Source organism: Xenopus laevis, chromosome 1L, assembly GCF_017654675.1.
Source record: "Xenopus laevis strain J_2021 chromosome 1L, Xenopus_laevis_v10.1, whole genome shotgun sequence".
In the NCBI taxonomy this organism is placed as follows: domain Eukaryota; kingdom Metazoa; phylum Chordata; class Amphibia; order Anura; family Pipidae; genus Xenopus; species Xenopus laevis.
Window position 1 is genome coordinate 75,730,347 of NC_054371.1, and position 13,552 is coordinate 75,743,898.

Below are 13,552 nucleotides of genomic sequence, written 5' to 3' on the forward strand. Positions count from 1 at the left end.
GGCCAGGGTCGGGTTGTATACTGGATATACTGGATGGACAAGAATAAGGAACAGCACCTGCTCTAAAAGCCTCCAGTGATTCAGTTGAAAAGTGCATGTACATTTCAAATTAATGTCCAGATTTCAATTCCTGCTCAATCCTGCAAATAAGATTCCAGGGCCAGGTACACATCCAGAAGTACTGCGCTTAGTCTCACAATCCCTCCCATCTGGTCTATAACCAATGAATTGAAAATTTATTTAATTCAGGCATTTAAAAATTGTTTTTGGACTCATCCTCATCCATGAAATCTGTGGTGGGATGATTATGTAAAATTTTTAAAAGAGATTACAAGAACACATAATAAGTAGTAATAATTGACCAAGGACCAAAACAAACATACAGTAAGTAGAAGGTTGGAGAGCTGTATTGCAGTTAATATGGTCTACTTCGATTATGCCAAGGTTACATAAAATTTCCTCTCTATACTACAGTCTGCTGGCCTTGGCAGTGCTATTTGTACATGGATAGAAATATTGCTGCAGAATCATGTACAGAGAGTAGAAGTCAATAATATGTTCTCTATGTTTTAGGAGTTGTGTTCTTCAGTGTTCTGTACCTTTATGTATTCTGTGTGTTAATGGCTTTGAGGAGCTAATTGAAACTCATTTATCTGTGACACAAAAGTATGCAGAACAACCCAATCCACCCAGTGTGTGTTATCAGATGTTGCAGATAAGATTTAATGGCCATGAATGTTATTGAGGTTATGCACTTGGGTTTTAAAAATGTGCAGTATATTTATAATCTTAATGGAACCGAGAAAGGCAAATTATTGATAGAGAAAGAGCTAGGGTTACTAGCTGTAGCAAATAATGCCAGTTAGCAATAACAGCAGCAATGGCCAGCAATATGTTGTCCTGTATTGAATGGAGTTTACTGTAGCTTAAAAGAAGGAGAGGGTATTGCTCAGCCTTAACAAAGGATTGGTAGGACTCCATCTAAAATATGGAGTCACTTTGGGTCCCCAGAAAAGAGCAACTTAGCTAATAAAACATTATGGAGCAAACATTGGACAAGTTGGGATTGTTGATGCTTGAGAAGAGGCCATTACATATAAAAATAAAAGGGGACATAAAATACATTCTCAGATACCTTATTAACTAGTATATTTTTCCAAAGGACACAAGAAATGAGGTTTCATATTAAAAGAGAAGGAAAGGCATTAAAACTTGGAGGGTTCCAATCTGTTAGATACCCCACCCCCAGTGTAAGGCGTAAGGTGGCCATAGACACACAGATCCTATCGTACGAATCGAGGATTCGTACGATTTTCGGATTGTGTGTGGCGTGTGCCGACATCTTTCGTCCGGCGGAGATCGGTCGTTTGGTTGATCAGTCAGGTTTGATTGTGACCCAACCGATCCCGCCGGAGCCCACGGCACATCGTAATCGGATCGTTCGGCCATACGGCCGAACAATCAGATTACCCCCGATATAGCCATGCCTGTTAATGGCATATCGGGGAAAGATCTGCTATTTTGGCGATTTGGCCAAACGAGTGGATCTTTGCATCTATGGCCACCTTAATGTTTCACAATGCTGATTCTTTGCAGGCTGAGCAATAAAATCATTTATTTCACAGACAATTAGCAATTTCTTATATACAGAAGACTTTAACATTCATCATTTCACATGCAGTAACTGGTTTGATTACTATAACTTGACAAAACCATGAAATTCTCTACACCTTTCTTATATTACTTTATCCATAATGTTTGAAAGTTCTGTCATTCGAATTAATACAGACATGAACAAATCTGCACATTTTATTGAAAACTTTTAGTCAAATATAAGACAGAAATGTTGAGTGTGAGAATTACCGGTACTAGTCTCGAGCATTTATAATAAAGGTATCTGCATTTTTATATACACTGTTCATATTAAGTTGCTTCCTGCTTAAAGTGAAAAGCCTATTTAAAGGAAACAACTCTTGATCTTAAGCTGAGATTTCCACCTTACCTGACCCTTTTTTTTTTAATAGGTATACATTCCATACGGTCATCTGATTGTTCCTAATAAAACTCAAGGCCTCAGAGTCCGTGTTACATCACTGGGGAACAGTCACAAAAACTATGTTGGAGCTGTAAAGATGTTGTTTAAACTATTTTACACCTTCCAATAGTGGGAAAGGAAAAGTAACTTGATATTCAACATCCAATATTTCCTTCCTGTGACAGACATGTTTAACTTTATTTATCCTTGGTTGTTTTTTTCTTTTCTTAGTGTATATTGGTCATCTTTCAGAAGATATAGAGGTGCACTATAGCTATATAGAATAACCTGCTCCGCTATAATACACAGCTTTAAAGAGAAACACCATAAAGAACTTCCTATATATTAAAAACTATACTGAGATAGATATTGAGAATATTTGGTATCTGCTCATTGAGTGGCATAGACATAGGGCTATAATGAGTTAAACTGAAGGGAACATATACCCCATCTATAACTTATGTTATAGTGCTCTTTTGTAGGTTAATAAATACTTTTGTATTACTATATTACTATACTAAATTCTCGCAAATTTAAAATTGGTTGCAGAATGGGAAAATTGTTCACATTGAACATATTTCTTTTGCTTACCACTTTTATTCCATTTTCCCTTGTAGCCCTAAAATAGGAAGGCTACGGATACCTATCCCATCCGCTGTATTACTCACTCTGAAGGGGTATTTACCATGTTCCTGGGGAATCGGGTTGTCCCCTTATTGACCTGGCCAGTAATTGTTATGGTATTAATAGGGAAGATAGATGATAATATAGTTGTCAGGAACTCCCTGGGTTTGAACTGGAGACCTGTGGTATTTCTTTCACTGCTCCTCCTGCTTGAACCAGTGTGGTGTCAGCATGACTATGACAAAGCCTTGTTCCTGATACCCTAACTCCACGGTTTGACCTTGGCCTGTTTCCTAATTCCGCAATTTCTCTGCCTGTCCTGAAATTTGGACTGTTTCAAGGACTTGTTTTCCTGCCTGCCCTCATGAGGTGCACATAAAGTTACAACCTTTCTTAGAACAAAATATTGGCAAGGGAATAGGGGAGGGCCGGGACAATAAAGGACAGAATTATGATGCAAAAGAGGCATGCTGATTATGCTGAAAAAGGGGGAAGTTTATGGTGTAGAATGGATGGCCCTGGACTGATGGGGCCAAGACAGCAGAAATTTGGTGAGATGAACAGAGGAGGTAGGTGCAGGAAATGAGGGCAGGCTGGTTGCGAAAAAACAGCAGGGTGTTATAAATTTACCAGCAAATACAGTGCCGGTAAATTTGTAATACCTTCAGGTTAGGAAGCCTGAGGTTAGGATCTTTTCCTAGAGTACAAGCTTATTGTAAAACTAACCTGTCCAAATAAACCCAAACACAATACAGGGAACAAGGAAAGTGAGGTCAGGGGCATGATTATCATTTAAAAGGCACCAGGGGTCCCCTTTATATTTTTAAGTCCCCAAACCACAAAGAAGTAATGTCGTTTTTAGAAAGGAAATTGTTCTGGGCAGTGCCTTTTATATACAATAATGCAGTCACCAATCTTACTTAGTGAATACAGTGCATCATTAAAGAACTGTTTTGCTACATAACAAAAAAGTATACACAAAATATTGGAAGAATGGTGCTACTTGTGCAGCTACTTAACCCAATGCAAAATATTGACATAAAAATAGTTGCAATAGTTTGGTTGAGATTCATAAGTAATTCCATTTTCTACATTTTTTCACATTTATTTACTGTGTGGTAAGATGCAGCTTGTAGCATGTAACCTCATTTATTAGTATGTTATAGAATGGCCAACGCTAAGCAACTTTTCAGTTGGTCTTTATTTTTCAATGGTTTTTTAATTATTTGCCTGCCTTTTCGGACTCTTTCCAGCTTTCAAATGTGGGTCACTGACCTCCATCTAAAAACCAATGCTCTGTAAGGCTACACATGTATTGGTATTGCTTATTTTGATTAGTCGTCTTTCAAGTCCACTTCAATTCATTTTCCAGTCTCTTATTAAAATCAATGCATGGTTGCTAGGGTAATTTGGGCTCTAGCAACCAGATTGCTGAAACTGTAAACTGGAGAGATGCTGAATAAAAAGCCAAATAACTCATAAACCACAAAAAATAAAAAATGAAATCCAATTGTCTCAGGATATCACTCTCTACATCATACCGAAAGTTTTTTTATGTGGAAAACAAAGAACAGAGGCCTAAGAATGAAAGGACAGATACAGAATCGAATTGTCCCCTGGGGTTGGGCAGCTGAATACACATGGGTCAGATACAGTTCTTTAACTGCTGATTAACTCTTCTATAATAAAGTAAGAAAACCTTTGCTCTTTATGTAGCCACCAAGGCCTGGAACACAGGAACAAATCTAACCTTTCTGCACTAATATTTTCCAATAACCTTTCCACATCTTGTAAATTAAACATCATATTGCACAACCGTACAGACCATTTTGGCAGATTAAATTAAAATTCATATTACGTCTATGAATCACATAAAGAAACCCCCCACTGCAGTACGAGGACAGCTACTTTTGGTAAATCATTTGCTGAGTAAAGTATATTGCATTAATAACTAGAAAACAGAAACTCCTCTTCACTGCGTAGGTGGCAGCTCTTGATTCTTGTGGGTCGCCCTGTGCGTAGGAGGAAGCAGAGGTTTAAACTCAGATTACAGAATCCCATGAAGCCTTTGGTCTCTGCTTTACTGCCACCACTATAGTATAATTAGTCATTTCAGAGGTACGATTCATTATTTACCAAAATCTATTATGCAAAAAGAAAAAGAAAATACAAACAGAGATATCTTTGGGTACTTTTCCCAAGCGATTTACATTGGTTTCATACAGTCACGTATAACCGTAAATAACAACATGTGGCAACATCAGCAGAAAGTATATACATGTAAAATGCTTGATGAGCAACCTGCAATGTTGTGCAATCTACAATGCTGATGGCACGTTCAAACCTTGAATAAAACATTATTTCTATAGCATTATACCAAAGTATACTTTATCTTCACAGGTCAGAGTAGTTATAGTTGAACTGCAACAGTCCAAACTGGATGCTTCAGGCATTTTTCATGTGTGGCTTGTACGAGTAAACTGACATGTTAATCGTTTGCACTTCCACAGATGGGAATCTTGCACTTTGCCCCCTGCCCCTTAGATTGACTCAAAGATAGAGTTTTTTACTTGAAGGGTGAAGGGGATGCTCATGGGCAACAGTGCTCCCTACAGAATTGTGAGGAAATTGTGATGGATTTTTAATCTGGCGCAAGGTGCAGAGTGCATACTGCATAGTAAATAAACCCAAAAATCTCTAGGCATAGAAAGAATGCCCAGGGGGGTGAGCCAGGAAATGGGAATCTACAGGGCCTACGAATTTGAAAACCGGATAAGATTTATATAGTGTAACCATTTCTTGGCACGAATATTCAGGGCCACACTGACAGAATAGATCACAAGCCTATGTGGGACATTTGTGGGGTTTGGATAAGATAAAACCAGATATTGGTGGCCATACAACTCCCTGGGAACTGCAGCAGGGTGTATAGGTAAAGGTCTCACCAACTCACCAAAAAGAAATAACTCGTGTGAGGCAGATCAAATGCATGGGAGCAGTCTGGAAGCTTTTATCCAACACTGAGCTTGGAATGCGGGTGTAGGAGAAGCTTCCTGAAATCTTGAGGAGATCCACTGCACGTGTCACGGAGGCTGATGGGTAATCCACAGTTCAGATCCAGTGTACACGATGGCAACTAGAGGGATTACTCCCCTAGCAATAGCTCAGGCCTGCTGCACTAGTCCAAATCACTATTATGGCTGAATGGGAAGGGTTAACTAATTCCCTGTTTCCCTGTTTCTGCCTTCTCCTACTTTGTGGTGCTCCTAGGGACTTAGAAAAAACATAACTAGTAATCTTGGGAGCAACTCCACCAACTATCTTTTTTCATAATTCCTCTCTTATCCTCAAGGAGCGGTTGGGTTAATTTGCAACTGAGTAGTACTGTTTTAAATCTACTCAATCAACTTTTTTATCAATAGCACCAGTCACTTTTTTATATTATTACCTCAAGTATTGCGATACAAATGACGTAAGAGGTTCTTTATCAATTATTGGAGCACAGGCACTTTATAAAGTATATTAATGAATTATAATTTTATTTCTAATATTAAATACTAGGAATTGTTAAATTAACCAATATTAGCGTTTATTAGAATTAACAATTGCTAAAATATACACAGAGTTGGTGTAGCGACAATTAATACTTTTAGTCGTATTTATTCAAGCAATGCACTTTACGTCTTTGGTATAAGTTGAGAAATTTATATATCCTCACTAACTGAATGGTGAATGAAAAAGTTGGCCGCTGAAAGAATAAATATATGGTATATAGAGGTGAGGGTTGGTTCTAATCGTTAAAGGCATTTTGCAGTCACGAAGCAAGGTTCTCTCTTCTTTCCGAGATCACAAGGTCAGCAGTAAATCCTTCCTGCTGATTGGCCAGGCTGTGGCTGAAAACTCTCGCACCGCAGTACAAGTAGCGGCCTTGTTTTTGGTTGTCCCAGATATAAAGTCACAGGTTCATGTATTAAGGGAAAGGGCAAGTAACACTTCCCTACAATAGGAATTAAGGGGGGGGGGTAGTTTGTGCAGCCTGTTAGGAGGGTTGGAGACAGGGCCGGCCTTAGGCCAATTGGACCAATTGGGCCCAATTGGGCCCCGCACCTCTGGGGGGCCCCGCACCACAGGGCAGCACAGATAATATTTCCCTCAGCACATGATGCTGCCTGGCCTGCCCCCAACTTTGAGAGTCCAGCCCATCCCCAAATCCATAGGTCTAGCCTGCCCCCAACTCTCATAGGCCCAGCTTTCCTCCAACCTTGATAGGCCCTGCCTGCCCCCAATCCAACCAAGCCTGCTCCCAAGCTGAATCGGCCCAGCCCCAAACTAATTGGCCCAGTCCACTCTCCTATTTCCTCCCTCTCTCTCTTACCCTGTGTGCCCCTATTATGTTACCTTGTCTGCCCCTTTCCTTTCTATTTTGTGCCTGTATGCCCTTATTTTCCTAAATACTTGGTGTGTCAGTAGCCAGCAACACTTTGTCTAGGGGCCCCGCCAACATGGTCCCAATTGGGCCCCACATTTGATAGGACCAGCCCTGGTTGGAGAGGTTGAATGAGGTTACCTTGAACAGTTCATGTCGGCCCTCCCTTGAGCAAGGGGTAGAGAATTAAGCAATGATATCATAGTAGAGTAGAGAGGAGGGGCTCCCCTGGGGGGCATTGATACGTTTATAAATAGGTTTTTTTGGAGGGCTGCCCGGGTAAAATATGCCTGCCTTCCAAATTAGGAATACTGGGGAGGATTTGCTATGATTAATGTGACATCATAGCCCTGTCCCTGATGCCACAGCCTACCCTGCCACATCACTGCCTCACCACCGTCGCGTCACTGCCCAGTCCCCTGCCCGGATTTCACCCAGCTAAAATGTGGCAACCATAGGTATAAATTGTAGGGTGGAGCAGGAGTCAGGCCTTGGGGCCAAAGTGGTGGAAGGAACCTGGTGGATAGGGCCTGAGTCATGGAAGAAAGCCGTGCCTAAGAATGAGAGCAAGCAGGATTTTGTACTCATTCTCTAATAGAAATAGGTATTTTGTATATTTTTTTCTGTGTAAATGGTCACAAATACTTATGCACCCTGAAAGACATTCATTCTGTGTACTAGGGATAGTTTTGTATACAGAATGTATTTTGGACAAAAGGCATCCCATAACCAACAACCCTGCTGTGCTACTTTGCAATTATCAACCAAGAAAAGTGTAGCTGCTGTGAGTTTAAACTTAGGGGTGGTTCACCTTCAGGTTAACATTTAGCAGCTTATAGAATGGCCTATTCTTAGTAACTTTTGAATTAGTCTTTTATTATAGTTTTTGAATTATTTGCCTTTCTCTTCTGACTCTTTCCAGAATTCAAATGGGGGTCACTGACCCCCATTTGACAAAAAAAAATGATTGCTTTCTAAGGCTACAATTTTATTGTTATTGTTACTTTTTATCATTTTATTTAGGCCCTCTTCTTTCTCTCTGTCAAACCACTGTCTGGTTGCTAAGTTAACGTGGTCCCTAGCAACCAGATAACTTCTGAAATTCCAAATGGAGGAACTCGTGCACAAAAAGCGTAATTTTTCCAAAACTGCAAATAATATAAAATGAAGACCAATTGCAAATTGTCTCAGAATAGCACTCTCTACATCATACTAATGCTTAATTTAAAGGTGAACAAATCCTTTAAATTTTCTCAGAGTGTTCCTCTGATCATTACATTTTATTATTAGTGGTCTAAAACTGCTATTGTTATTGCTACTTTTTTATCATTCTATTTAGGCCCTCCTCTGTTCAAATTTCTTTCTCTCTGTCAAACTACTTCCTGGTTGCTAAGTTAACGTGGACCCTAGCAACCAGATAACTGCTGAAATTCCAAACGGAAGAACTCGTGCACAAAAAGCTAATTTTTTAGAAAACTGCAAATAATATAAAATGAAGACCAATTGCAATTGTCTCAAAATAGCACTCTCTACAAGTGAACAAATCCTAAATTTTCTCAGAGCAGCAGCAAGCAGAATTGCCCCATATATCTTAGACCAGGGTTGCCACCTGTCCGGTTTTGGCCGGGACAGCCCGGTTTTTTGGTCAAAACTGCCTGCCCGGTTTTCTGACTCAGGGGCAAATTCACTAAGCGCCGAAGCGCCGAACGCTAGCGTTACTTCACTAGCGTTTGTCATTTTCGTTACTGCGCAAATTCACTAACTTGCGCAGTGTACTGAACGCTACCTTTTACGCTAGACTTCCTTTGCCACCTCAGACCTGGCGAAGCGCAATAGAGTAGATAGGGATTGTTTCAAAAAAAGTCAAAATTTTTTCTAAGTCCCAAAAAACGCTGGTGTGTTTTCTACATTATGGGTGATAGGCTGAAAAAGATCGAAAAAATTTTTGGGGCTCCCCTCCTTCCCCCCTACATTTCCTGACTCATGGCAACTTACCTAGACAGTGGGCACATGTGTAGGGCAAAATAAAATTTTTATTTAATGATTTGAAGGTTTTCTAGGCATTTGTAGTGCTGATACGTATTCCTCCATTGAAATTTGAATTTGGCGCCCTATGCAAATTAGCCTTCGCTAGCGTAACTTCGCTTTACATAGCGAATCAACGCTAGCGCAACTTCGCAACCTTACGCTACCCCTGAGCGCAACTTCGGATTTTAGTGAATTTGCGGAGCGCTGGCGAAACTACGCCTGGCGAAGTGCGGCGAAGTTCGACGAAGTTGCGCCTGGCGCAACTTCGAATCTTAGTGAATTTACCCCCAAGACTCTGTGTGCTACTGTGCTGCTCTCGAACCTCCACCGGAGGGCTCATGGGGGTGGTGGATGTGGGTTGTGGTGGAGCAGAGGGCTTGCTTACCCCCCCCAGTGAGTGGGCCCCTGATGCAGAAGACCCCCCCCCCCCCAGTTTGATGCTGTATTTAATGCACAAATAAAATATTCTGTAAGCCCTAAATTTAATTCTTCTTGCTATAAAAAATATGTGGGAGAGCTTCATTGTTCAAACATTATTTTTTAATATAGACAATTATGCATGGTTTTCAACCTGCTAGACTATTGCTAACCTGGCTCCTCCAGGTCCACATCTTTTTTGTTCCTTCTGTGTAATCTGGGTCAAAATTGCCAGATATTTACTGTGCAGGTTAGAAAATCCCATCAAGGATTATATGCCAAAAAAGGTAAAGATCCTTCCTATAGTGTTTTTGTTCATGATTTGGCTTCTCCAGGCACCTTTTATCAAGTTTGTGAATTGTCCCTGTATCACAGCAGTCCAGTCCTCACTGTCTCAATAAACAGTGCTGGGATCTGTAGCAACTGGGGCTCAATGCTGTTAAAAAAACACAAATACCCATTATATTTCAGTTCTATGGAATGACCACAAGGTGTCACTGAAATCTTTCTATTTGTGCTGAAGTTTTATGTGAAGTGTATTTTATTTTGTTGATGCTGGTTGAATAATACAGTAATACCAGGCATACTGTAAACACTGCAATCAAGAAAGCATAACAATATTAGAATTAAAAGAAAGCCTTCAGATTTCTCTTAATGTATTGACACCATCAATTGTGAGCAAAACCTTACATGAGCAAGGTGCTGGGCGCTAAAGGTTTATAAGACAAATCTTGCTGTACAATATTTTTACATTTGTGCCAAAATTCTTAATTTGCAATATACTATATGTTTATGTTTTGTAAGGAAACCAGTGAAATCCCATAGTTCACAGACCATAGTCACATTCAATAACAGATTCTTGCTTTTAACCATCTGTGTGTCTGCTGATTTCCCCCACAGTGCATGCCAAGCATATTTTAAAGATTTCGTACTTGTACAATTAGATTTATCTCTTTATGTATAGTAAAAAAAGCCACATTTTATAATGCAGGTATGGGATTCCTGTAATCCAGATGAATTACAGGAAGGCAATCTCCTATAGGCTCCATATTATCCAAATAATTTATCCAAACCTATTTCTTTTTTTTCTGTAAAAATAAAACAGTACCTTGCCCCTATTGGGTTTAATTCATGTTTCAATGATTTCTTAGTAGACTTAAGGTATGGAGATGGAAACTACAGAAAACCCCGGGTCATGAGCATTCTAAATAACAGGTCCCATACCTGTATAGAGAACTATAATGTAAGTATAGTAAATGCATTTCCTTGACAATACCAAATATCTATAGTTTTATGGAGACATGTAAAGATCAAAAAGTACAGAAGAGGATTTTCAATGCAACTGTAAGGTCAAAACAAGTGGTACATGTAAAAAATATACCTCCTCAAATAATGTTTTTAAAAGTAAGTATCCCACTGAATTCATTACAGTGCAACAAATTGCATTAAAAATAATTGTATTTTAACAGCACTTAAATTAACATATTATGCACTGGTGGGGGAGGGGGTTTCCACTGGACACCCATGTGCTACCCACCAACCATCCAAATCTTGTCTCCCTGCCCACTCATTGTATTTTAAATGGTTCAATGAAGCTGCACTTGTTTTACCAAGCGTGGATCATGTATAATCCCGATGGCTATTCATTGTGTTTGACTGACTGTTGCCGCTGCCAAAGTGGAGAAGCGGAATAGACCGGCCAGCGGATGTTCTTTGCTCTCTCTCCCCAACACACAGCGTTACCTTCTTTCCCACCAACCATCCAGCCTTGTATGCTGAGCAAGGGGCAGGATTTTTTGTACAATGTTCCAGGATCACAGGAAGATGCAACCAAAATTGTTGCATGCAAAGTGCTAACAGCTGCCCTGGATTACATGAGGCCAATTATCTAAATTATGATGACCATTTAAAAATAGACTTCCAAAAGAAGAATATATTTTAAGGTTTACTATTGCTTGGTATCTGGAAAGAGGCCACATACTATAGGGCCTATTTATTAAAAAGTTTTTAAAGGGGAAAACTTGAATTTTTAGGGGGAAAAAAATCTAATTTTTAGAGATTTATTATACCCCCAAAGCTGCTAAAAATCTGAATCTGAAAATACTCCATCTCAAACTTGTCAAGGTTATGTAAAAGTCAATAGCAGATGTCCCTGAAGATGTTTCCTGACATCATGATCTCTGCTGGTTTTCGTTCGTAATCTGATAAAGTCGAGTTGACGTGGCGAAAATTCGATAAAGTAGAGCTTTTGGAGAGTCAATTCGAAAAAAAAAACGCACCACTTGAATTGACGTACAATTTTGTCACAACGACTTTTTCGAGCTAATTTGATAAATTTGTTAGATTCATGGATGGGAGTTAGGTCGACTTTGTTTCAATAATAAAAAGAGAAAATTTTGAGTCACAATACTTGAATCCGTCTCTATACAGCAAAACATGCTCTAATAAGAGCATGAACAGACTGCTCTTGTTGCATCCGGCTTAGCCCTGACACTAGATACTTGAAGCCAAATGACTTGTATTGAGAAGAATGTACCACTGATGGCAGAAAGAAATCCATGTCTACAAATTAGATTTGTGTTAGCCCAACAAAATGACTCTTCCCTCATAGATACATTTGCTGCAAATTATGCTTTGAGTTTAGCCTTAATGCTGGAAATGAGTCAATCTTTTAAAAAAATGTTTGCTCCAGTCTTCAGCCAAGCAAATGAACCAGAAAGGAGATAAACAAAATAATATACTTGTCCTATATGTGTACCACTACTCATAGTGGAGTAGTTCATATCTATGATTTACTAATTTAAAAAAAAAATATTTCTTCTTCCAATAATGAAAAGCTATAAAATATGATCACTATAATAGGGACTACACATACTGTATGTTGCCATTGCAATTATTCTGTGACCATAGCACACTCATCTTTAATTATATAAATCCTGAAATGAATTATAATCATTTGAAATCAAAGAATCTTCCTTTTAGCTTTCTTGGGTTAAGTTTTGTGTTTACAATATCATTTATGTCCAGTTTATGATAAGATATATAGTTCCCTCTCCCCCTAACTGGAATTATTCTCAGAAATATGGTTAATAATAATGAGCGAAACTAGCAAGTTTCTCTTTGCTGAGGAAGTTGCAAAACCATGTATTGACTTTGCAATATCATATACAGTACATTGCCCTGCTTTGATAGAGAAGCTTCTTCCCACTATGCTACAACTGTTCCCACATTGCCAATTTCTTCCATAAACTGTGCCCCAACAGCTTCTTCTTAGATAAACAGGGACAAGGTTCCAAACTGATTAGTCGATGTGGAGGGCAAGGAGTGGATGATAATGAAGTCAATGTTTGTTTGTAGTGTACTTACTTCCATGGTAAGTGAACAGAAGGGATACCTCATACAAACTTGTTGGCGATTGTTATATACATATTTAGTATTTAGATGGCATTCCCCTGCCATCTCCCATGATCATAAGTATATCAGTTTACAATGCTCTGAGTATTATAATCAACTGCCATGAAGTTTAACTTAGTAAGCATCAGAATCCCCTTGACAAAGGCCTTGGTGCCGAAACGTTGGGGCCATTCTCATTTTTCTGGTAGGTGTATCCGCTCCCTTGCTGATTTCTTGCTTGCTGCATATAACTAATGGGTGGTTAATTTTCTATGCTACTTTTTTAACATTGTATAAATTGCGCCATGTGTTGTATGGCATTATCTATGTAAAATGTTTTTTGAACAATAGTAAAAATTATTTTTTCAAACCACCCTTATGTTCAATTGTTTTTGTTTTGAGTGTGCAAACATGTAGATTTAGTATTGACATTGGTTACCTTTGGTAGGGGTAACATTTGTTTTTGCACCTCTTGCCAATTTTTGAAAATTTTGGTGTGCCCTCCATCCATTATTAACTGTAAATGTTAAAAGTGTCACTGACCCTCTTAACGGACAGACCATGGACATATATTTGAACTTTTATGAAAGTGGTCCTACACCACCTATACACTAAGCATCACTGAATTG